Source organism: Numida meleagris, chromosome 4 (genome assembly GCF_002078875.1).
Source record: "Numida meleagris isolate 19003 breed g44 Domestic line chromosome 4, NumMel1.0, whole genome shotgun sequence".
In the NCBI taxonomy this organism is placed as follows: Eukaryota; Metazoa; Chordata; class Aves; order Galliformes; family Numididae; genus Numida; species Numida meleagris.
The window spans coordinates 8201053-8227119 of NC_034412.1; the positions used below are offsets into that span (position 1 = coordinate 8201053).

At 53.7% G+C, this 26067-nt stretch overlaps 1 long non-coding RNA gene across 1 annotated transcript; it reads left to right on the forward strand.

Moving 5' to 3' along the window:
* On the forward strand, nt 2116-14959 carry LOC110399095. The gene is made up of 4 exons (XR_002438890.1): nt 2116-2527; nt 9327-11618; nt 13091-13240; nt 14125-14959. It is a non-coding gene; the product is annotated as an uncharacterized LOC110399095 (long non-coding RNA).

Below are 26067 nucleotides of genomic sequence, written 5' to 3' on the forward strand. Positions count from 1 at the left end.
CCCCTCCCAAACCACACAGCCAAGAGGCACTTGTTCACACCTGAAGCCTTAATTTGGATGCTGGTCATTCCCTCTCTGAGATAATTAATTGGAGGTGTTAGAAGAACCCTTCCCCATGCCTTCTGTGACAAGGTTCAGATCCGAACCAATCTGAATTAACTTTTCAAGCACCATACCACCAGATGGATGCTCTATTAAAGGCTTTGCTAGGAATCCGGGTTCGTTAGGATGCATCCAGCTGCTGCTCCCTCCCTACAAATTCTGCCTTTCAATCCAAAGACAAAGCGCCAAAGCAGCCTGAACTGGCAGGTCTGTGGGTTTTGAGCCTCTCCGGTGCTGTATTTTGGGGATGCAGCGATGCCTCTTGCATCCCGCAGAGGAGATGGATGGCACAGCAGCCTGGCTTCCATCGCCCTGCACATTGCATTACAATGGAGCCTTCTCTGTCTCCTTAACAAGAGTGACACCACTTTGCTTATTGTCTATTAACTTGAGAGGTGAGCACATCAGCCAGCAGAATCAGAAACATTTACCATGAAAAGTAAAAGCTGAAATCCCATTTTCTACTGCAGCTCGATGGGAAACGCTCCATCAGGGCCAGGTGGGACCACGGGCAGCTGTGCCCATGACACAGTGCACCCTACCAGTAGCGCTGTCCTCCAGCCCTGGGATGGAGCAGCACCTCAGCAGCTCTGGATTCGAAGGCCAAAACCTCATTTCTTCCCTGGTGGGAAGCTGGGCAGGTCCCACCAGCACCCTGGGATGGGGGAACAGGGAGCCCCATTCCTGCCCTCCCAGCACAGCCCTTTAGTTCTGGGGATTTGAGCTTCCATTAGTGCCCTTTCTCCTTTACATCAGCATTTCCACGGCTGCTTAACTTCGGTGCATTTCATTAGCACAGAGGTTTCTGTCGATATTAGGAAGTCACTGTAATCATCAGAGGGATTTGCATGGCTGTTAGACCAGGAGCGTCACTATTTGGTAGTGCTTTTGGAAGCATTTTTGTACAAGTATCTTCAACATGCACCCTGATGGCAGAGACTTTGTACCCCTGCGTCCCCAGGGCACCTCAACACGGTTCTGGCAGAGCAGAGGCAACGGTGAAGACATCAGCCCCATCCAGGAACTTTCTGTACCCACCAGGATACCCATACCCATTGGGATGCTCATGGCCAAGAGGACCCCCTTGGCCATCGGGATGCCCATGGCCACCAGGCCACCTATACCCATTGAGATAATCAAGGCCATTGGGATGCCCATGGCCACCGGCACACTCATGCCCACTAGGATGCCTGTACCCAACATTTGCCACCCGGTAGTGCCATGGGGATGGCACCCCATCAGCGAGCACAGCTGCCACATCCCTGCCATGGGGCATGCAGCATGCTGACCCCTCGCTGTCACCCATCTCTCCCAGCACGCTTCCCCACCCCCGCTCGCCCTTTGCTGGCATGTCCCACACAGCAGGGGCAGCAGAGGCAGCACGGGGTGGTGGGGCTGCGGAGATGGCTGCCTGCCTCTTCCCACTTCCCCAGCATACTTCAGGGCCAGCGAGCCTTCCGTGGACAGTGCAGTTCTGTTTTGCATCACCGCTTTGAAAAACCCTTGGAGAGAGCAGTGATTTATGAGAGGTTTCTTGTACGAGGGGAAATAAACCTCTGACCAGACCCGACTGAAATCCACACTGCTTAATTTTCTGTGGAATCAGGATTTTACCCCTATCTGAGGATTTTGCTTCTTTCCAAGAAAAACAAGCAGTGCCGCTCTCACAAGCAGCCGTGTTCTCTCCGGTGCGGTACAGGGCCGGCTGGGCACGGCTCCCTCCTCCGCCCCATCCCAACCCCACGGGTCACAAATCACAGCAGTTCCTACCGGCGCTGAAGCGAGAACATCTGCTAGGAAAGTCAACAGTCATTAATTAGCTTTTAACTGGGAGATAGAGAAGCGGGAGAGAGGCACGGACCCCTTTAATGAGAATAAAAGGTGTTTAAGCTTAGAGGAGCGCAGAAGCACCGTAGTTACTTTGTAATATGATAAGGGGCTAGGAATTTAAACCAGAAATCGAGGGGTCAGGGAGGGCACTTTGGGTGCGGGAGCACATCTCATGGCCATGAATCCTGGGAGGGAGTGGTGCTGGATAGCTGCAATGCCCGGTGCTGGAGGTGGGATCAAGGAGAATATATCCCAGGCGTCCCCAGCAGGGAGCTGAGCCAGGTGCTGCTGGGGTGGGGCGGGAGTAGTGAAAAGGTGGTGGCACCCAGGTCAGCATCCCAGCACATGCGGGACAGCTGGTCTCCATCAGAGCAGGTGGGCTGGGAAAGGTGACCCTATAAAAATGGCAGAAGTAGAAACCAAGCAACAGGTAGCAAAGGAAAGGTGATGGTGGAAGGGCCCCATGCTTGCTCTGCTCTCCCTCCCCAAGCCTGGCTGTGGGTAATGTGATGCTGAACAGTGAGAAGGCAGCGCTGACAGCCCCAGAGGAAAGGAGGAGGGCTGCTTATTGGAGGGCAATCCACTGATGGCAGCTGTAGGTATATAATTACCATTATGATATGTTAAGAGTTAGTTAATGCGTATACCCTCTGCAAATGGATGGCTCCAAAGCTGCGAGGGAAGGGCTGGTATAAGAAGACACTCAGTTAATTAGTTAATTGAGACTCTTTAGGAAATGTTTCTTCAACTGCCTTTTTTCCTCTCCCCCTCTATTTCTGTAACCATCAGCTCAGTTGCTGCTCATCCTTAAAGCAAAATCCTACCCTGAATGGATGTGCAGTATGCATCTGAGCAGGGGCTGCTCTGTGCAAAGCCAAAGGGCTGGTAACCATTCTCTACTGTGGGGAGGTGATCACCTGGTGGATGCTGATTTCTTTGCACGGCCTGGTTTCTGTGGTGTAGTGTAAAATGAAGCACGGGGGCTCTCTCTGTATTTAAACCCTCACCCTGCTCTCTGGGGTCTGTGCTCTCAGCCCCCGGCGCTGCCATGCCAAGGGAGCAGAGGAGAGCATTCCCAGCTCTGTGTGGGTGAAAGGGTATAATCAGAGCCGCTTGGATTTAGAAATAAAAATAACTTGGGTTTGTTTGGGAAGGTTCACACGTCAGCTTCCATTGGATGGATGAAAAGCACTGGTGCCCAGCAGCAGAGCTCTGACAGCTCTTCCAGATAACACCCACCCATGGGGCTGTTTGAGTAGGAAGGGACCTTTAAAGGCCATCTAGTCCAAACACCCTGCAGTGAACAGGGACACCTACAGCTCCACTGGGTGCTCAGAGCCCTGTCCAGCCTGACCTTGAGCCCCTCCAGGCATGGGGCATCCGCCACCTCTCTGGGTGACCTGTGCCAGTTGTTCCACCTTTCCCTTAATCTCCAGTTTTTGTGCCATTCCTTGCCCAGCAGATGAGAATTTCCTGGCTACCACATGTCATGTTAATTTTGCTTTGTATTTATTTCCTCCCTTGCAGCCCCCTGAGCCCCCTGTTGATTTGTTATGCCAGCGCTGAATCAGTCCAACTGTGATTTCATTCTGTTGGTAGTGAGTTTTTAAGTGGTGGCGTCTCACAAGTTCGTTAGTGAATTCCCTTAATAACCTGGAGCGCACGTTGCTCTGCCCTGCTGCTTTGTGTGCATGGGGCTTGCCGAGCGCTCCCCTACGTGCTTTTTATCAGTAAGTGTATTTACAAGGTCTTCATTACTTCCTAATTGACCATGCCTCTTCTCTTTAGTTATCGCCTTAAAGAGCAATTTAAAAAAGCAATTCAGCAACAGCCATTCCAGAGCTCTTCATCCCTCCCAGCCCCTTTCTCATTTATTATCATCCTTCTGTCTCGCTAGTGCTTCTTTTCCCTCATTCCTATAAGCCGTACATATTCCCCAAAACATTTTATCAGCACTCCATTCCCACTCTTCAGCTGCCACTGGTCCTGGCAGTCTGTTGGGGCTCTCCTTGCAACCTATGCAAAGAAACCCACCAATTTAATCTTTGGGTTTTGTGGTTTAGTGCTCTGCATGCAGGTGCCATCCTGAGCTTTCCATGCCCCATGCCCCTCTTGGTTCCCATCCCCGCTCCTCCCACTGTTCTGCCCTTTGCAGCGCAGTTGCCCTGCACAGCAGACACCAGCTCGGCCACAAGAAGAGCTTCCCAAATCTCTGTCACTTTACTCAGCAGAGGGGGAAACAGCTCTGTGTCTGGTGGGGATCTCAGGGCGCCCCACGGTTTAATGTCTTCCTTCTCCTTCCTCTTTGAAAAGCAGCCTCTTTTCCCTGTGTTTTGTCTTCTGTGGCTTATGTTGCTTGACATGTCGGCTGGTTTTGATCTTTTCCTTTCTGCATTACAAAATTGTCAGCTGTGTAACCTAGAAACGGGGCCGGCTGAATGATATGTTTGCAAATAATTATTGTTAGAAGTTTTTCTCCCTCTCTTCCATGAGCCATGCCTGCCCTGAGCCCCACTGGGGGATGTGCCCTCAGGGAGTGGCGGGCTCTGCCGTCCTCAGCCCTGTGCTGGGTACAGTCCCAGGTGTTCCTGCCAAAACTGGAGTACCTCCGCGTCCATCCTCATTTAATTTAAACACTGACAAATTCTCCCAGCCGTGGTGTTCATCCATCTCTTAAGCTGTCCGATCTGCACAGCCACTTCACAACTCTCCTGGCTGTGCGGTTAATGTGTCCCTGGGCTGGCTGAGCTTCAGAGCTGGCTGCTTTTATTTATTTCCTCACAGCTGGCCCTGGTTTTCCAAGCAGATATCCACCTGTGCCTTTGGCTGCCCCCCTGGGTATGTGGCCGGTTCCTAACCACAACCAGCAACTCAAAGATTTGGACATACTTTGGGCAAGGCAATGTGAGCGTGGGGAACCAGCAGGCTGAGATGTGGCTGCCCTTGGCACAGGGCAGGGCTCCTTTCTGGGGTTCTCTGTCAGGGATTTGGTGGGCATGGTGGTGATAGGTCAATTGCTGGACTGGATGATCTTGGTAGTCTTTTCCTACCTGAGTGATTCTTCGTGGAGCTGCTGCTCCATCACACGTCCTGGACCCACTATGGGGAAACCACCAGCACTGGTGCAGGAGCACATGATTCCCTTGCCTCTGCCCACATGGTTTGGTGCTCCATGGGGTGCATGCTCCAAAACCAAATAGCTCTGCCCCTCTCCGCATCAGCCTGTATGGGCTGCATGGGTAATGCTCACATCTCAGTCAACACCTCATCCACCATATGCTCACCCTTCACTTGTTGGAGCATGTTTCTCTTGGCAATTGGCTCTTGCCCTGCTGCAATTTTCAGACACGCTCTCCCTTTCCCAAATCCCTCTAAGACCCCCTCAGAGTGTGTTCCTGTGCTGTTACAGCTGCTTGTCCCCACACCACCCACCCACCAGGGCAAGATGTGGGTGGAGGTGTTGCACATTGCCCCTGATGTTACTTTCTGCCTGATGAGAGCAGGATGTCACCCCCGTTCTCTCTCATCCTGTTGGGAAAATGGGAGAAGTGAATGTCTCCTTTATGTCTGCGCAGCCTGGAGGCCTGATAAAGATTCAGGGTGAGCTATCACTGGAGTGAGGAACAGGGAGAAATCTGAGCTGCATAATTAGGTACTTTGGGGACTGTATCAAAATGCGGCTGACTATAGATTTCTGCGTGCTACGTGCTCTTGTCATCCACTTCTCTCATGGGTGTGTAGGAGGTGGTACAGTCCAGTGTGACCCCACGGGCTGAGCACAATGCTGAGTGCGGTGCTGTGCGCTGGCACCGTGTAGGATGTATGGCCTTGGGAAGCTCCATGGGTCAGTGGGTTCATAGGAGGGCTGTGTGGTGTTGGAGCAGCAGGACCAGCTCCCAGACTGGTTAAAGATATGTAATCATTCACACCAGTCAAAAATTGCAACGTGCTTTCCCTCTCCAATCAAGACAAAGTTGAATATAAAAGATGTTCACCGAATGGCAACAGGAAAAAAAAAAGATTAAGAAATGTCAGACTCTGCTGTTGACGTTTCTGATGGAAATACTTTGGCATTTGCAAAGTCAAATGTTTAGTCTGTCAAACCAAATGGAAGTGTCACACCGAGCCTGGGTGAAGCATTAATTGTCTGGTTCCGGGGTGGTGTGGTGCTGCTGGTGGGCATGGCCCTGCTGATGGCACTGGGTGGGCACATTCTCTGGGATCCCCTTGTAGGAAGGCAGCTCGTGGGAACCGGGAGAGCACAGAGTGCTCGGCATTAGGACGCTAATCCAGGAGGTGAGAACCCGCCTCCCCATGCGTGCTGTGCTACAGATCGTGCCGTGAATTTGGGCAAACCACTTGGCTGCTGCTCCGTGATCACCCTCTGTAAGCAGGAGGAATAATTCTTCCCTGCCTCAACCAGTGTGTGCAGGCTTAAATCCACTAATGTTTGTGGAGTGCTCGGATGTCGGGGTAGTGGGGGCCCTGTAAGACCCAGTTAGAGCCTCTCTGCCTGTTTGTAGATGGCATCTCGCGATATGCAGCGGAGGGCTGGCTGCAGATGGTGCAGCAGTAAATCCTCACGGTGGGAACAGCATCTGAAGCACAGTGAAATATGGAGTGAAAACGCGTTGGGTGTTGGGGGCTGTGGGCTGGCTCCAAAGCAGTCTACTGGGGACCCTCAGGGTCATGCCTGTACCCTACTGAGTGCACCTCTGGGGCTCCCAAATCTTGTGTAAAGTCAGGGTTCCCTCTGGTTTTGTCAGTCAGGTGGAAGATGGAGACGTGTTATCGTTCACTGAAGTGCTGTGGTTGCTTGGGGAAGAGGGGCAGGAGAAAGGTCTTGGTGTAGAGCATGGATCACAGGAAACCCAGCTAGAGCTGGGGCTCGGACACCCCACTGCCATCAGCTGAATGGTGTCTGACCTTCTGTTATGCTGACTGATGGAGGATTTTGAGAGGGAAAAAGACAAAAGATGTGTTTGAACTGAGAACAGAAACGCCTCTTGGAGAAGCAGTCTGCAAAAGTTCTTTTTGTGCGGTGTTTTGTTATTGTGAAAAATTGCCTGTGCTTTTATCTGCCCCATGCTGGACTGAAACCTGGAGGTGAGACGTGGTTCACTTTCTCAACAAACCTCTCCTGCTCTTGCTTTATGGACCGAAACTATGGGACAGCCTCCAGCAAAGCTGTTGCCTCTCTTTTGCCCAAACAGAGCTGTACCTCCGCATTTTCCATTAGCAATGGCTTTCTGCTGCCGTGTTTTCCTCCCTATAATTACTGAAAAATTTGGAACAGTTAAGGCTTTGGATAACAGCAGGGCAGCGACCTCCCCAGCAGCTCCACACTGAGCAGAGGTGGCCTGGGATGCTCGGTCCCCATTGCCGTGTGTGGTGTCTCGTGGCTGTTATTAATGCCTCTGCTTTGCTTACCCAAGTGCTTAGCTGGTTCAATACATTTTCAGACCTGTCCTTACACTATTGTTGGGAAAGATTCATTAGGACTTTGCCTGGAAATTATAGTGACAGATAGAGCAGGGTAATTTATGGCTTTTCTTGAGGGTTGCGCAATTATTCAATAAGTGTCTTTCCTTCCTCTACCCCCCGCCAGCCACTTGTTGGAAATAAATATTGGAGTTATATGCGGAAAAGTGGGTAACAGCAGAGCCAGGAGTGGCAGGAGGAGCCCAGTGGGGGCTCTTTAGGTATCTCCGTTCATGTTCCCTGTGGCACCGAGGGGTCTCTTCCCAAGTTCTGCCTCCTTGGCACCACTTCTTTTATCACTTGACTGTGCCGTGCTTGGTGTGGCATTGTGGCCCTTGTCCCCTGTCTGTAGTGGAGACTTCCCCTTTGTATCTCAGTTCTTTCAAGTATCAAAGCCGAAAGAACTCCATGGGGCTGCTGGCATCTGCCTCAGGGCACCCCCTGTATGCCACGGCCCCAGTGTCTGCATCCCCCTGTAGGGCACTGGGGATGCCGTTAGTTTCCAAAGGACCTGTTAACGCTGACGAAGTGCGGCCCAGCTACCCCTGCCTTGTGCTAGGATTGGGGGAGCCAAGCAATCCCCCCATGAGCAGCCATCCCTCCACTCATCCTCTGCCAGAGGAGGTGACACCAGGGTCAGGCATGGCTCTGACCCCGCGGGATGGACCGGTGCGTCCTGTTGGGGCTGGCTCTGCCTGGGGCTTCCCAGCCAGCAGCGTGGGGATGGTGAGTCTCCAGAGGGAGTTGTGGGATTCACCTGTCTGAGCCGTGTTGGGCTGGGTAAATATCTGCCTAGGCTCCTCCTTACAGGCTTCCCTCTGAGGGCAATCTCAGACATCAAATCAGGCTTTTGCTCTGCGATTCCACTGGAGGAGATGCTCGGTCTCAGGAACATTCTCAGTCTTCTCAGCTTCCCTTGCCCAGTCCCATCCCCACACTCCTGCCAGGCACAGCAGGGCTCAGTGTGGTGCCATCCAAACAGAGGCTCAAGGCAAAGGAGCGGGGCTGGGCACAATGCTGGTGGTGGTAGAATGTCGGTCGAGGTATTGGCACTGCAGCATTCCCACTGCTTATCTATCCTGCTCCTTATGCGTTTTCACATTTTGTTTGAATTAGTTGGGATTGTTCCTCGCAGCGTGCATGGCTCTGCATTTGTCTACTTTGGATTTCATCTGCCATTGACTGGCCCATTCATCAAGCTCTCCTCGGTCCTTTTGAAGTTCCCTGTAGTCTTCTCTTGTTCTGAATCCTCCATGTAATTTGGGTCCTCTGCCAGATTTTCTCATGACATTTTTCATTCTCCTTTTCCAGATCATTAATGCATCCCTTTAACCAGCAGTTCGAGCACAAAAACTCGGGGAGGCTCCCGTTAGTGCCACAGCCCTCTGGAAGGCGGTCGTTATTAAGACAAGTTGTTTTCCCTCTTTGTCTCCAACCCTTCGAGTTACTTTTTTCCATTTGCTCTACAAATGTTTAATTTCCTTAATAGCCTCTCGTAAGGGACCTTGTCAAAGGGCTTTGAAACCCCAAACACATTATGTCAAGTAGTTCCCCTTACTTCACTGTTCTGACGATAGGAGAAAGCGTCCTGGTAGATCAGAGGCATGTAGCTCCTTTCAGGAACTGGGGCACATCTCGGTTAATTTACGCGTTTTAGAATCCAGCTTCTCACGAAAACCTTCATCTCCAACTGCCGATCCCATCCTGGCAGCCTCAAAAAGAGCCACGTCCATGTGTCTGCTAGAGTGAAAGCAATTTCCATCGCCAGCTCTTTGTTAGCAACCGGGTCGAGAGCTGCCGGAGCTTTGGGTGTTTCCCTTTGAACTCCAGCAGCTTTGTGCTGGGCAGCCTGCTGCCATTTTTACTCTTTTCTTTCTTTCTTTTTTTTTTTTTTTTGGCATTTCCCTTTGTAGAAACACTTCGTTGTTATCACCTGGAAACAATGGTGCTCTCCGCTGTCCCTGCGAGCTGCAGCCGGTTGGAAAGCAACCTCCATGCTCCTATCCCCTGCTGGGGTGCGGGCAGGTCACGTCACGCCGCGGTGCTGCACGATAAGATCCAAACGCAGCCGTGCTCCACAGAACCTGCTCCACCCGCCAGGTGATGGATGCTGCTCCCTGCCCATGAATCACGCTCATGGTTGTGTAAGGTTTATGCTGTATTTCTGAGGCCCTTCTAAAGTTCTGCACAATTTATATGCACCACTCCTGCGTTGAGCCATTCATGCTCCTCCTTCGAGGCACTGGGATTTACTCTACCCTCACCGCAGCCTGGGGAAATTGCTCCTCTGATGGAACGATCTCAGGGCTGTGGCACTATTTATTGCTATCAGAAACAATCCCACCACGTAGCGACTTCTGACCATGAAAAAGGGGAAAGCGCTGCATTCTCTCCAACACCAATTCCCATGAATCTTTAAACAGAAGGAAGTGTTTCCCCGACCAGCGAGCGCTTGTGAAGACGTTTAACTCTAAGAATATGTGACAGCTCATCAGAGGAGGAAGAGAAATGGGTTTGGGGATATGGAGGGAGCGGCAGGCACTTCGGGAGTCCAGGCAGGGCAATTGGCCCCAGGGCTCTGGCTCCCATTGGGGTCCCCATCTCCATCTTGGGGTCCCTGGCCCCAGCACCCCGGAGAGCTCCACACTGTGCCCTGCCCAGGTTGGAGCCTTGCTGGCGACTTCGAGGCAGAGCTCTGGCACCGAATTACCTGTCTAGCTGGGATCTTATCTCAGCGTTTATCACTGCCGCCTCTTGCTGTCAGCACTGTTTATAGACAGGGGAACCGAAACCCTACGCTAAGAAATTTCCTCCTCCTCCTCTTTTCTTTCAAATCTGCATCTGTTTCAGACTCCCTTTCATTAGAGACCACATGAAAGCCAAAACAATCCCAGGCTATCAGACACAGAAACCTTTGCAAGGTAACCTCCTCTCTGCATGCACTGGGGTAAATAAGGCACGCCCTGGCCAGGGGGGTTGTTTGGGTCCTGTCCCCCTTGTGTGGGTGCCCATGAGATCTCCTTCACCCCCAGGGCTGTGTGCAGGGTCAGGGATGCAGGGTGTGAAGGATCTCGAGGTCACCATCCCACGTGTCCCACTTGTTGCCTGGTTGGTGCCCAACCCCTGGGAGGCTTTGGGGCATGGGGCATGTACTTGGTGCATTTTTACCTCTTGTAAAACATTTGTGAAGTTACTCTGCTAAGAGTGGGGAGGGAGGAAAGGGGCTGATAGCGATTAGGCAGGAAATGGCTCAGCGTGGATGGCATCCATATGGGGGAGCTGAGAGATTTGGCGTCTCGCAGGCACCGCTTGATGGATCCACTGATAACCTGGCAGCAGAACAGACCTGGGCTCTCTGATTCCCTGCCAGCGGCTCCACCAAAGCCAGCTGGGTCGGCCTTCGTTAACACCTTTCTGGGCTGGGAACCCGCTGAGATGCGTAACGATGGCCATAAAGCTGCCTGAGGTTACGGCCCATTCGAAGGCCGAAATACTGTCCCCAAAAGCCCCATGGGTTGCTGGCTGGGTTAGATGCAGGGCAAGCTGTGTGCTACATTGGGCTCGGGTCTGTAATTTCCCTGTGGTTACTTCCAAGATAACATATTTCAGCTTTTTATGATGCTTACAAATTGAGCAACATCTTAAAAACATAATTCAGGCTCCAACGAGTTTCTAACGTGAGTGTTTTTACAGGGAAGCATCAAATATTTTCAAGTGTTGGTAAATTTTTGGGATGGGAAATGGGGCTGGGAGACAAGGGAGGCATGGTCCTGGCCCCAAAAGGCTTTGAGGGCTCTCCTCCCAAATGACTTTTCCCAGCTCCTCCTGGGGCCATCCCATCTCCTCAGGACACCAGTGTCCCGCACCAGGGTGGAAGAGGAGTGTGGGGCTGGAGCTGCTGGCGTGCCATAAGGAAGCGATTGAAGCTTTCACAATCTGTTTAACCAGTGACATATGTTTCCTGCAGGCACGGCGGTGTGCTGCATGCTGAGGTACGGCCACGCATCCCCGCCAGTCTCTGCGTGCTGATTCCATTGGGCTGCCCGGGGCGGGGGGGAGGGACACACCAAGAAAAGCCCCCAGGGAGGCAAACCTATCTCAGAACATCGTGTCCTCACTGGGGTGGGGACAGCTGGAGACCAGGTGGCTGGGAGCGCTGGGGATGCTGTGAGCTGGGCAGGCTGGACTGAGCCCTACAGCAGCAGGTTTTGGGTGTTATTTGGGGTTTGGAAACATTGTAGAGGTGGAGCATCTCCTCATGGTGCTACGCAAGGGGAATGGTCAGGTCACTGTTGGAGGCAGCAGGAAAGCAGTGCTACAGCATCCTGCCCCAGATTGGTCATTGCAGCCATGCAGAGGATGTGAGTCAAAGTGTGGGGGCCCTGGAGACCATTGGGGCTTCTCCTGCCCCATACAGCCTAGAGCCCAGCCAGGGTGAGCCCAGAGATGGTTTGGAGATAGAGGTTGTAAACTTTGCGTGAGAACACAGAGTGGAGAATGGAGAGGAGTTTTTACAGACGAGCCAAAAGGCCCAGGGCCTATGTCATTCTGCAGGGCCAGGGTTTCCTCCACTCTAGCAACCTGCAAAGACCACAGGAAAAATGGATATGGGAATGGGGATTCCCAACCCTTAATGAGGGTTTTGGCTCTGTGGCTCCTAGACATCCTCCATGTACACAGGGACATGGCAGCACTGAGTCACCAATGTAGCACTGGGTCACCAGTGCTACCAATGCTTTGTTTGGGGTAACAGACATCCCATTGCTGTGCTCATTAGCAGATAGCCAGGCTTACTGTGCCTTGCCCCGCTGCTTCGTTCCAGATGCAGATCTCCTTTGTGCACTGCAAATCAGTGCTGCTGTCTCCGTGGTTTTGGCCTCAGCCAGGTGCCTGGAGCACGTCGCGCTGAGGCTGTGCATGGGGGGAGGTAGCAGGGCTGGAGCAGGTGAACATCATCTCCAGCTCTGGAAAAAAACCCTGCCTCCTGAGCAGGGCAGCAGCAGCTTCCCTTAAACAGAGCTGCACCGGTACCACCTGGAAGGGGTCGGGAGCAGAAGCACCACCCGTCAGATTTGGCAGTGAGCTGTGCAGATCATTTCCTTTGATACACTTTTATTTTTCTATTTTTCCTTTCCGTGTCAATTTTCCCGCCTCAGGCTCCATGCAGTGTGAAGGCCTCCTGTTACCTGGAAATTACTGTGGGGTGACAGCATGGGTGGGCAGAGGGGCTGGGAGTGTGGGGTTCACCCCTGCTCTTTGCTTCGCACCAGGGCAGTGGGAGCAGCCCCTGTGCCTGACCCTACAGGAGCCCCTTAACCGTAACTGTGACAAGGGACTTCTGTTCTGCTGAAGTGTCCCCATCTCCTTGTCCATCCCCAGTGTACAGCAGGGCAGGGAGCAGCGGGTGAGGATGGGGCTGAAGCCCTTGCATGGCCCCAGGTGAGCGCTGAGCTTTGGGTGCCATGGGGACAGGAGCTTGTGTCCCATTGCTGAGCTGTGGCTGGTGTATCCCCAGCTGCATCCCCAGCAAGCCCTGCTTGTTACTCTATTAAATTTCCATTTTGACGTGAAAACAGCTGGTTTCATGGTACCTCTGACTGTGTTATTTACACAGTCATGCACACAATCCCTACTGAAAATCGCATTACTCACTGCTTCGGCGGCTCTTTGTCTGCAGGTACCACCTGGAGGTGACACTGTCTTCCGGTCCAAGCAGTGGCTCGCAACCCATCTTGGGCAGGGAGTGACCCATGGAGCTGCTCACCTTCCCCTGTCCCAGCTGGATGATCAGGGCTGGCAAAGCCATCCTGAAGTGCCCCAGCTCCAGGTGACCCCATCTCCCCCCGCACACCCCGCTGCCGAGCCCCCAGGGCGCGGTGGCTGATGCACATCGTGGGGCAGAGACAACCGTTGGCCACGCTCAATGGTGCTTTGTTCTCAGCCCAGGAAGCAATGAAAATCCTCCCGCTTTGAAGCCCGAGGAGGCCTTTTTATTACATCCAGGGCTCCTGGAACAGGGAACCGTGAGTGCTTCCCCACAGCACGATGAAAAGCTCTCCTGCCTGAGACCACAGCAACTCATTACACATGGGAGCGGTGAGGCCAGTGAATATTGCCGTGCGTGCAGCTGGGAGATGGAAGGGCCATGGTTCAATGCTGTTGACCTCGCACCCTCTGACTGCAGAAAACCATCCCATTTTTGGGGCTGAGAAGCTCCTTAGCAGCAAGGCTGCCCTAATAAGTCCTCTTAATCTTCCCCCATAAATCACTCCTCCCCTCCCCTGCACTCTATCGGCATCATCTGAAGCCATTAGTTAATTTCAAGCTGGGAGTTCACACATTGCCTGGTCCCATCCCGTCTCCCTTCTGCACTAAGTATGGACACCTGGAGGAAGGCTGCCTGAAGTCACCCTCCTCATCTTCCTCTGGTGGGGAGGAGGTGACAGCACACCCCCACCAGCCCAGCAGAACAGGGGCACAGAGCTTTCTGCTCCTCCCTGGTGCCCCATTCTGGGATTTACTGCTCCAGCTGGGATTAACTCTGAAACCTGCTGACAACGCCTGAAGTGCCTGTGTCCCTGCAGCTCACCCCCATTTTGCTAATGAGCTTTGCTCAGCGGCTCAAGATTTGTCCTTAAAAGCAACTTTTGAGGATTGAGAAGTAAGTGTTTAAAGATGCAAATGGGATAAAAATGTGTGGTGTTCCCACAGGTGTTCTGCGTGCTTTGCTCAAACCCCCCAACCCCACTGTGCAGCTGGTGAGTGCAGCCATGGCAGTGGGTCCTCTCCAACCCCAAGGACAGGTCCTGATAGGAAGACCAGGACACAGCGATGTCACGCCCCGAGGCATGTTGGGTTTTTTCTGCCATTTTTTTCATCATTTTGAGGCAGGAGTCATAAATGCTAAAGATGCGCACGGAATTTGAATATGAATGATAAGAACAGCTGTGTATATCTATTATGAACGAATATAAACAGAAACGTATAAACTGAGATTCTGGGGGCTTTGGGAAGAATTAGTGCCTTTGTTCCTGGATTTTTTTCCTATCAGAGTTTGAACCAAAGCCCATTAGCCCGGACTTTCCCGCAGCCGCCCCAGCCAGGAGCTTCATTTCGTGCTGGCTCCGAGCCATGCTGAATTCTCCTCAACAGCTCAGTGAGCCCTAATCCTAACAAATTTACCCAGAGAAGTGGTTCTCTTATTACACTGCCTAATTTGAACGCTTTCCAAGGTTAATTTCTGCTCCCTCTCCCTCTGAATGCGCCTGCCCCCCCGTTCCCCGTTAGCACCAGCCCGGGGGGAGCAGCCCCAGAACTTCCCCTCCCGGCCACGATTGGTTTTAAATGAGAAAATAATGCGATGTTCGTCCCCGGGTGCGGGGTCTGCCCGCGGGGTTTCCTAATGCTAAGCCACTTCCTTTGCAAATTAATTGCAACTTTTGCTGGGCGAAAATAGCCCTGGAAGCCCGCTCCCCACGGATTCTTCCTTGTGTAACACTACTCTGTTTGTAATCTGATTGCTGTGACTCTCGTTTCTTCTCCTCTCCATCCCGGGTGTAATAGAGCCTGCAAGGGCTTTTCAGTACCTAGGGGACATCCTGGTGGTACCAGTGGGATATCCCTATGGTACCTCTGGATCACCCCTATGGCATCTATGGGATATCCCCATGGTACCCCCCGGGGCATCCCATTGGTACTCAGTGGGATAGCCCTATGGTACCTCGGGAGCATCCCTACAGAACCCTCTGGGGCATCCCAGTGGCATCCATCGGGCATCCTGGTGGTACCCTATGGGGCACCCGTATGATACTCACCCTTATCCCTTCACCATGAGAGCACTGCTGCCACTGGGACCGTCCCCAGCCCTTCTGACAGCCCAGCTCCTACCCGGCCCTGCCTTCCCCCTTCAAAGCAATGTGACTTTTATAGCAATTACTTCTGAACCCTGCGCTGGGGCCGTGCCAAGGAAAGCAGCAGAAAACAATGTGATGGGCCTCGGCAGGCGCGGAAACTCCACCGGCGGAGACCGGCCCTAAAATAACTTTCATGCGATGGTTATTTATTCTGGGAGAAAGTTCATTCATTCACAATTCGGAGGGGAGAGACATCAATGCACAGGGGCAGTGTGAGGGTGCTGTGAGCTCACACCCTGCTGCCTCAGCTCTGGGGTTGTTTGAAGGGTATTGGGGTTGAGATGACCAAAATCAGGGGGAGGAGGTCCTGCCTGCCTGGGGGGCAGCTTCCTCTCCCCAGGCTGGGTTTGGTTGTCAGCTCAATGGGCTCAGAATTAACCAATTGGTGATGTGATGCAGTGACCCTTCATTTTTCCTTTAAAATATACACGCATAGGTTTGTGTTTTTTGCAGTTACGAACGTCATTCCCCAATCCGCTCAGGAGCCAGCAATTTTCTGGCCGAGGTGGGAAGCTGCCGACATCGTGTGATACATGGTGAGATTGATTGTATTTACTTACCCTTTAACCTAATAAAGAAAAATAATGTTCCTTCATCTCACTAATTCTCTATAAACTTGAGCGTTGCTTTAAATCAGCTGGAAGTGCAGGCGCTGAACCTTAGCATCGCTGGGGCAGAAGTATAGGGAATCCCCTCTGCCTGGAGAATTGGCCAGCAGACCTAAAACCCAAGGCACTTTCCTTTCTTTAAGCATTTTTTAAGCTTCCTTACTGGATTTGTTACCCTAAAGCCCCACTTGGTGCCCACTGCACCCATTGGCTTGCTGGCAAAGAAGGATGCTGCAGAGGAAGGGGAAGGATGCTCTATTGGACCAAACCTGGGCCCATTCTCGACTGATGGTACCCAGGTGACCTTGAGCACTGCTCTTGCTATGGTGAACCATCAAGAAATGGATGTCCAGGCTCTCCTGCCATCTGCCCTCCTCCATCTGGGCTGTGCCATCCTTTACACCATCCTCTCTATCCTCCCTTCCCGGCTGGCTCCAGCCATGGGGATGGCCCTCTCTGGAGGCAAGGGCTTATGCAGAGTGAGCAGTGTCTCTAAAACGGTCACTAAAGCTTGGTTCCCCTCAATTACCTGCCCACCCCTGGGGGAAGCACTGTGCCTGGGTTGCTGTTACTCAACACATTGTTCCTCATCCATCCTTGCTGCTGGGCTACACCACTCGGCATGGCCCTGCAACAGGGTCCCCGTGCTTTTCCAAATACAGGCAGCCCCTCTCCCCCGCTGCCCTCCCCTATGACTTTATGGGAAAATCCCTTTCTGCCTAAAATCCTCCAGATGTGCTTTACAGCTCAAGGGGAGTTTGTGGGAACAACACGCGGTTGGTTGGATGGGACATTTCCTGAGATGCAAGGCCGCGCGTTGGTTCCATTTTGCAGCAGACCCACATTGCCCAGCACCATGACAGCTTAGACAGCCTGGATGGGTTTTGTCCTTGAACAAGAACCTGAGAACGAGGGCTTTTTTCCCTTTGTCTTTAATTCACACTGTGTGCTTGGGAAGGGAAGCATAGTACGCACTACCCAGTGCAACGTATCCTGTGGCCCAATGGGCACCCCGAGGAGCTGGCACAGCCCCAACCCCGCAGTGTTCCCTGCACCTTTGGGAACCGAATTTAGGGCCAACCAGTGCCAAGTGCCCCATTTCCTCCCAGGAGCAGCAAGGTCCTCCCCAAGGACTGAGTCCAGGGCAGCCTCCAAGCGATTAATTAGTTGTTAGTGGTGACAACCCAGTGGTCGGTGCAGGATGCTGGGTAGAGGCTTGATGTAAATCGTAGCAATTTGCTGGCTCTGCCACTCTAAATCCTGTCTAATTATACCGAGGGAAGCATCTGACATTAATTTGTTACGGTATTTGTGTGCGGAGCTCTAGACGTTTTGGGGACAAATGGAAGAGCAGCCTTCAGATCTTTGCCCTCGCAAGCTGCAAGCGATGGAACGCAGCCTTCTGCTTACCTGCCCGTGCTGGAAAATCACTTATTTTGGAGCCCTAAATACTATCATTTCTACCTGCCGTCATTTCAGGGCTGCAGAGTTAGAGGCTGCATTCAAACATCGTTGGGGAAAAGGAAAAAAAAGGGGGGGGGAAATGTGTCCTGTGTGTAAAATGAGATGGACAGCGGCATCCCAGTGCTGGCAGCAGAGTGCAGGGTGTGGAGGTGCCCGGACCGGGCTGGGTGCAGCGTGGTGTCAGGTGCACAGGCAGCGCGTCGCAGCTCTTTGAGGATATTGCTGCTTTGCTAGATAAGAGAAATTCAAGGGATGTGCTATACTTAGAGTTTCAAAACACACTTGGCATCGTTGCAGATCAAAGAGGAATGGTGCAGGCAGAATCCCGGAATAGAAGGCAAAAAGAAGGAAAAAGATTTGGAATTTACTGGGGAAAAAAAAAAGGAAGAAAATACACTGCAACCAACAGCACAGGGCTGCTGGACTAAAAATAGCAAAGAAGGTATTAGTGTGGCAGTGAGCACAGAGCTCTGCGTTTGGGGAGAGCCTCCTGAAAAGAAGGGAGATGTGCAGCACGGGACATGGAGCACCACCTCAAGATCAGGGTGAGGCGTTCACACTGCACCTCTGTTCCTATTGCCATAAAGCAATAAAGGTAACTTGATTGCAGGGAGACCGGAGGGCCTGGAGCCGTTCCACAGCGCTGCCATTAAAGAGCTTGGAATAGGAGTTATTAAATTACTGCCAGGTACTGTGGGCTTCTCCTAACAGGGAGACTTCAGCTTGGCTCGGAAACTTCAGCTCTGGTTCGTTTGGGTTAATTAAAAGAGAGCTGGACATCTTCCAGGGCTGATGGTCCCCCCCCCTCCAGGGTTGTGCCATGTCACTGGGCACCAGGTGGGGTGCCCCAAATGCCTCGGGCTTAGGGGATGGCAGAGCATGGGGACCGGGGCCCATCCGCACGATGGTGTCCTGAATGTCACCCACAGTGCCTCTGTGCCATCTGCCACAGGATGTTCTGAACCAGGACTCTGCCCACCTGGGAACCCCCAGTCCCAAATTTCCACGTGGCAGAGAGGTATGTGCATTTGGGGTCAGTCCCCAAGCAGAATGGGGGTCTGCGCCCCACATTAAGGGCCACAGCAGGGTTAGGAGATGCTGTCCCCGTGCCTGCCCCCAGCTGAGTTTTGGGCCCCATGTGTATAAATACTGCTCACAGATCCCTTAGTGACTCAACCCCCCGAAACACTTTTTGGACTCGTTTTCCCAGAGAGAGTTTAATGGGGTTTGTCGTGCCAAAACCCCAAGCTATGCCTCACTTTCATCCCCTAATGCAAGCCATATATCAAGAGACACTAAGGGAGCGGGGAGGCTTTCTGACAGGGGGATCCTGGGAACAATCAGCCGATACCCCTCCTCCCGCAGCCCCCACCCCTCGCTCTGCGCATTCCTGGTAATGTAAATAGAGAGGAGAGTGTTCACAGCCCTCCTCGGACCCAGGAGTGCGTCTGGGGACGGCGCCAGCAGCTCGCAGGCAGTCTGCTCCGTTTGAAGTGTCCGAGTGTCAGCATCCCCAGGGCTGCCCGTGTCCCCAGAGCATCCCATGCCCATAGCATGGATGGGGAGCAGCAAGTGGGGGGGCGGGGGGGGGGGCTGGGATCCTCACTGTGCACAGTGAGTTTCAGCTCTCCTGGACGATGCAGGTGATGTAGGGCACCTTGCCACCCACTGGGGCTGCTGTCCTTGTCCCCAGGCAACAGCGACAGAGCACTAGGGGGGTAAGGGGGCTGCTCCCCTCCATTGCCCCCAGCATTGTAGGGCTGGGTGGGGGGCATCTAAATTAGGAAGGTTCTTGCCCCTTTGGTCTCTACTAGGGATTGGAAGAGGACTGCAGCATCCCCAGCAGAGACCTTTCCCATGACTGCAATGTGGAGCAGGGAATGGCACTGAACTGGCTTTTTCCAAATGAAATCTGCCTTGGGAAATGTCACCCTGGCCCCACACATGTGACTAGGGACACTTTATCCCCATGGTCACATTAGCTTTGCATCGGGACCAGCCCCTTGCCACCGTGTGGCATGGCCCCAGGTGCCCTAGAGGAGGCCCTGCAGTGGGGAGGGTGACACTGGGTGGCCCTGGGGGACCCCAGGGAGCACACAGGGGCTGAGGGCATCTGTAGGGTTTATGTGCTGGGCCCAGCCCTGGGGGTTTATGAGGCAGCCGATGTGGCCATAAACCTCACTGGGGGGTCAGAGGTGAGCGTGAGTGCTCTTAAGTAGGCAAAAACAGTGGTCTGGGCTGGAAACTGAACTTCTTGTGCCATAATCAGAACCAGCGAGGTTAAATTCCTATGGCTGAAGAGCACAGCCGTAGCCTAAACATCTCTCCCATGCTGCTGGGGTAGCCCCAAAAAGGATCCCAGGGAGGGAGCAGGGGCTGCTGGGATGCACTCAGTGCGAGGCTGGGCAGACCCACCAAGCACTCCCTGTGTTGTGGGAAGATCCCATAAAAATGGCATTAAGGACATGGAGATGTGGCCATGCACCTGGAGGTCCGCATGCTGACCACTATGGTTCACGCATTCGTGGCTGGGGTTGGCATCGACGTGGTTCATTAAGCTCATTAATGATGTGAAGAAGGTAGTGTGTCAGCAAAACTGTGACATATTTGTGTTGGGGAAGGCTGGAAGACCTTGCTGTTGTGGGGATGGACTGCGTGGAGTTATATGGCATTTGCCATGGCCAGTGCAAGATGATGCATCTTGGATGGACTAATCAAGATAATTCACAGATATTGTCCTAAATTAATTATAGGCACTCAGTACAAGCCCAGCGTGTCAGTGCAGACAGCTCAATTAAGTGCTCTTATTCAACGTATGCTGATGGTCAAAAGAGCAAGGGGAGGATTACTGAGGGCTAAGAGTTGGGAACAAAGCGGTGGGGCTGTGGCAGTGCTCAAATGAGTGCAGCTCCGCGGCACGTGAAGTGGGGATTGTGGGCACGCAGGAGGGAGAGGCTGAGAGCCACCAATAGGTCCTGGTCCAGCCCTGCCCTCCTGGGGGGCTCAGGCCTTGGGTCAGGGTCCTGTCCAGCGGCATGGCTCTGGGTGTCATGCTGCAGGTGACACATCTCACACCAAGCCCAAGGATTGTGGTGGGAAATCCTCAGGCTGGTCTCCCTCCCACAAGGCTGCGGCCAGCATCACGCAATCTGTTTTCATTCCTATTTCATGAGATGTGAATAATTGATGAGGAACACAATGCGGGGAGGATAAAATGAATACATATCTATGTATGCACACACAAACACACATGCATAGCGTTAGGAAGAACTAAGGCACCGTGCTCAGTGGCTGCTGCAGAACAGCGGCAATGGCACAGAGCAGGGGCACGGGGCTGTTTGTGCCATATGTGGGGACGATAGGGGCTGGGATGGAGGTGCTGGCTCCTATGGGGTGGGCATATTCAGGCTGCCCTGGGGGACCCCAGCCTGTGCCTACTAGGAAGAAGCATGCATGGGTGTGGGACCAGCCCGTGCTGCCTTATAGCCATGGGTCAGCTTTTCCCACTTCCCAGATCTGATTTATCGCTTTTTTAATAAATGGGTCATTTCCCATCTCCATCCCACAGACAATTGCAAAGGGCCCTGGCACCGCGCCACGAACTCCTTTCAACTTCACAGCGAGTTCATCAAAGGCCTGGGACGCCATTTCCCCAAATAGTAAAAGTGTCAGAGCAGCGGGCGTGCGGGGAAGCCTCAGTGACAGCCAAGTGCTTAATTAGCAGTAATGCAGAGTTTATGGCCCCCGACACACTCCCTCACCCCTGCCTGTTTGTGGAAAGGGTGCAAGGGGTGAGCCAGGACCCGATGACCCACAGTGTCCCTGGCGATGTGATGCTGGAAAGATGGGGACATCCCATGGTGCTGCTGTGGGACAACAGGGAGGCGGTTCCCTGTGTGGCAGCAGCTGTGCCCCCAAGGCCTTGCTCACATCCCTTTTGCAAACGCAGCACCCAGAGCTGAGCATGGTGACTTCAGCACTCAGAGGCAGACGGTAGGCATGAATGGAGCTAATGTCGTTCATTCATTCATTCATATCTCCCACTGCTCTCCCAGCACCACCTAAAATCCACAGGGGTTTTTAACCACAGTGATGCATGGAGCACCTCCCCACTGTCCCTAAACCTAACCCAACAGGTGGGTGCCATATTCCATCAGCAGCGGCTATACCAGCAAGGCCATAAGGGAAAACACAGTGACTGGGAGGCTGCTGGTTCTGCGGCACCTCCACCAGCCAGGATGGGGTGGCAGCTGGCACAGCCTCATCACCACTGGAGGAGGGGACATGGGGACATGGTGCTCATGGCTGAGCATAGGGGGGCTGCCCCACCTGGCCTCCTGCTTCCTGCGTTCCCCCCGCCACCCTCCTCGGCATGGCTGGGGCCTCGCAGCCCCAACCAGGAAACTATAAAACTTTACAGAGTGCGGCTGGAGAGAAACAGGAATTGCTCCGGTAACTGCCAGAAGGGCCAGCGTTAGATTCACAAGATTTTCCAGGGCTCGGACTCGCCAGGAAGGGATTTATCCACCTACAAGGAGTTGTAAAAACTAAAATTAAATTCTTCATCTTAGAAAGGGAGGGGTGGAGAAAGGAGAACACGGTTGACCTCCCCTCCTGAATGCTCTGCTGGAGGCTGGAGGTGATACGGGGCACCTGCTGCGCTGCGGGGTCCTGCCCCATGTGAGTGTTGTGGGTCTGAGTGCTGTCCCCTCCAGCCCAGTGCTGGCCTTGAGAGCATCATCTGGGGCTCTATGCACCAAGTCCCATCCCCACAGCCTCCTACTGGGAAAGCGTCCTGCCCGGTGCTGGAGAACCCATACCACTGCTCCCAGTGTAAGGAGGACCAATGTGCTGGGTTCGATTTGCATCATTTTCCTTTCATCTGAATTTTTTTCCCCCCACTGCACCAGGGCTCTGCTGTGAGAGTGCGTCTGGGGGAAATGCTCTTTTGTCGCTCATTCTGCTTTCCTTTCTATTTTTTTCCCATTAGCACCAGTGCAGCTCTTAAAATAACCGCCTGCTTTAACCCATGTCCCTTTGTTCCCTGTGGCTGCCCTGACCCCGGGCAGCAGGGGAAGGGCCACGGTGAGGGATGCCAGATCCAGTCCCCATGGGGACACAGTAGGAGGGGGATCCCTGCAGCCAGGGGTGCGCCCATCCAGGTGCTGCCAGCGGGACGGGCTCCATCGCCTGCAGGGCGCCGGGGCTGGGCCAGAGCCCAGCTTGGAAGTGCGAAGTCGGAGGCTCTCACCATGCCCAGGCACGTCCCCGCTTTGTTTATTCCTTCGCCTTATTATTTGGTTCAACTATTTATTCCTGGCTGCCTTTTTCTCACGGTTGCTGTGTTTATTTAGCACCGCTCGCCCGCAGCCCTCTGGGTTCTTGCGCCGATGACGAGTGCAGCCCTAACCCTGGTGCAGTGCTGCACTGAGATTTCCCCAGACCGTGACTTTGTGCAGTGGGACAGAGTTTCAAAGAGACGCTGGCCAGGGGACAGCAGCACACAAGGCAGTGGCCATCCATGCTCTGTGCATATTGCCAGCGTGCACCCACATCCGAGGGCCTTGGTGCCTGCCCATGGGTACACTGCGCTGAGCAGAGAAGCCCTTGGGGGAAGGAGAGGAGTTGGAAAAGTGTGAGGGTGATCAGAGAGTGATGCCACCGCCCTGCATTAGGTGATGTTCCTTGGGGACCCCAACCCCACCAGCCCCCCAAGCACCCACATGGTCGCAAAGCCCCTTCCCCCTGAGATGACAGCAATACACCAGCACGCCCGCAGCCTGTCCCCAGCTCACCCCTCAGCTCCCAGCTCTGCAGCTCATCCCTCGGTGGTGGCACCCCCTTGGGGACCCCAAACGTCGGGTCCTCCCTGCGCTGAGGATGCGCTGCGGCTGGGGGCCGGGGAGCCATGGCAACCCGGCAAGGATGGGGGTTGCCATGGCGACGGGAGGCACAGCATCCTGAGCCGGCTTTGGGTGAGGGATGCTCCAGGTGGGGTGGGAGCAAGATCGGGGTCTCAAGGGTCTGTGGGGGCAACACCTTGATTTAACCTCCTCCCCACGAGGTTCCCACCCCGGGGCACCGGCACGGCGTGGATCGGCCTTTTCCCCATGCAGAAAACGTGGCTGTGAGCATGTGCCAGCAAATGGAGTGCTTGCAGCAATTCCACCCCGCAGATTGCGGCCGGGCTTTATACCCAGAGCCTGCTTCAAACTTTGCGCTGGGAGAGAAGTGATTTGTCTGCAAATGTTATGCGGTTAAAATAAATGCGGAGAATTTTAATCCTGGGAATTTGGAAAGGAGGAGATTTAAAATAACAAAACCCTTTCATATACGGCTCTTGCTCCAAAATTAGCTGGAGTTTCAGATTTTATGGCAGGGGGTGACAGTTCCTTGTCTATCCCCTGCTTGGTGTGGGCTGGGGACACCTTGGGGTGCTGGGTATGGGTGGGGGCACAGAGCCGGGTGTTGGGGAGCGAGCGCACTCCTCTTTGTTGACATGGAATGGATCTCCCACAGCTACTTAAGGTTTTAATTGCCCTGTGATTAAAGTTTTCATTACTAAGCAATTAGCACCTGAAATTTTAAGTGCTGAAGTGTTTAACTGCATCTTGCAGCTTGCCAGAGGTGCGGGGAGGTGGGTGTGGGTGGGATGGGAGAGCATTCGAGAGTGGGGATGAGCGCCAGGAGACGGCTTCCTTGTAGGGCACAGCCAGCCACCCCATGCAGGGGATTCAGCAAGCATCCTCCCTCGGCCTGCGCCCCCAACTCCCTGTTCCAGTTTCTCATCTTTTTCTGAAGTAAATTCCGCAGGGGCTGAAATGTACCAGGCGTGGCTTGGCTCCAAGGGGAATTCTTGAGGAAAGTTGGAGACAAATGGGTTCAGCCATTTTTAAGTTACTCAAAAAGGAATAAGCGATTTGTGCTCCTCTCAGAAGACCTGTGTTTAGGTAACTCAGACCTCTGTGTCCCAGAACAAGAGAGGTTTCTGCACGGGCTAGTGTGGATACAAGCATTTCCCAGGATCAGCTTTGCAGGGAGGCCAATATCAGCTCTGTGATTGAGTTTCAGTGGCACGGGGTGGCTGCAGGTGTTTCTGGGGCAGGTTTCTGGGGCAGGGAGTGGGGTGGTGCTGCCTGCAGATGGTGCCGGGCAGCCCAGATGGCTGCGACACAGGGACAAGGCGGCCTGGAGGGGATGCATCCAGCTGGCACTGTGCATCCAGCAGCTCCATACTATCCTGGGGACCAGGAGCATAAAAATGCCCCCACATCAGGGATTTAGGGGATTTTGCATGTCCTATACCCAGCACTGCAGGGGTGTATCAGCTCCAGTCATGGGGAAAACAAGGGGTCCCTGGTACCCACAGGCTGGGGGCTGGGACTGTGTGCAGGGGAGCTGGCACCATCTCCCACATGGAAGGTGGGAGTGGGAATTTGGGGATCCCTGTGGGGTTCTCCATGCGTGTGCCCCCCTGGTTGTAATCCCAGCCTCAGATGGGACACTGGGATGGGAGCGATGGCGTGATGGGAATGGGACAGAGTGGGGACAGAAGGGACAGGGAAGGATCAGAGGATGGGATAGGGAGAGATGGGATGCATACAGTGGGATGGGATGGGATGGGATGGGATGGGGTGGGATGGGAATGCATGGGACAGGATGGAACAGATGGGGTTCAGTGGGATGGGACAGAACTGTAGAGGGTAGAGTGGAACGGAACGGAACGGAACGGAACGGGACGGGACGGGGTGGGATGGGATGGGATGGGATGGGATGGGATGGGTTGGAACGGAACGGAATGGGACAGGGCTGTAGAGAGTGGAATGGAATGGAAGGGAATGGAATGGTAGTGTAGAGGATGGGTTGGGACTGTAAAGGATGAGATGGAATAGAATGGAAGGAATGGAACGGAATTGAATGGAGCAGAACAGAATGAGACAGAACTGTGGGATGGAATGGAATGGAATGGAATGGAATGGAATGGAATGGAATGGAATGGAATGGAATGGAATGGAATGGAATGGAATGGAATGGAATGGAATGGAACGGAATGGGAGCATAGAAGATGAGATGGGATGGGACCATAAAGAATAGGATGGAAGGGAATTGAATGGAATGAGAGAGGATGGAATGGAATGGAATGGAATGGGAATCTAGAGGATGGGCTGCGATGGGATAGGACTGGGTGGTATTAAATGGAATAATGGAATGGTACAGGACTGTAGAGGATAGAATGGGATGGGATGAGATGGGACTGTAGAAGATGGGATGGGTGGCACTGGACATCCTGTGTGGCAGACAACGGGACCCGCACGTCCACCCTATCACACATCGACCCCCACTGGGGTGGGGGCAGGGCCCGAGGCCGCCCACCCTCACGGCGGTCCGGGGCCGCGTCCCCTTTAAGAGCCCAATTCCGCGGGCGACCGCTGGGTGGGGTGCGCTCCCCGCCCTGCACCTCCCGCTCCGAGGGGCGGGACCTCGGGGGGACGCGCCTCACAGCGCCCGCCCCTTCCAATTCATCTTTCCGCCGAGGCCCCGCCCCTCTCCGGACTGCCGTCCAATGAGCGCCGCGCTCTCCGTCGCCAGGGGCGCCGGGTTGCCAGGGGGCGGAGCTGATTGGCTGGCGGGCCCCGCCCCGCGCGGCTGAGCGGCGGCGGCGGCGGCGG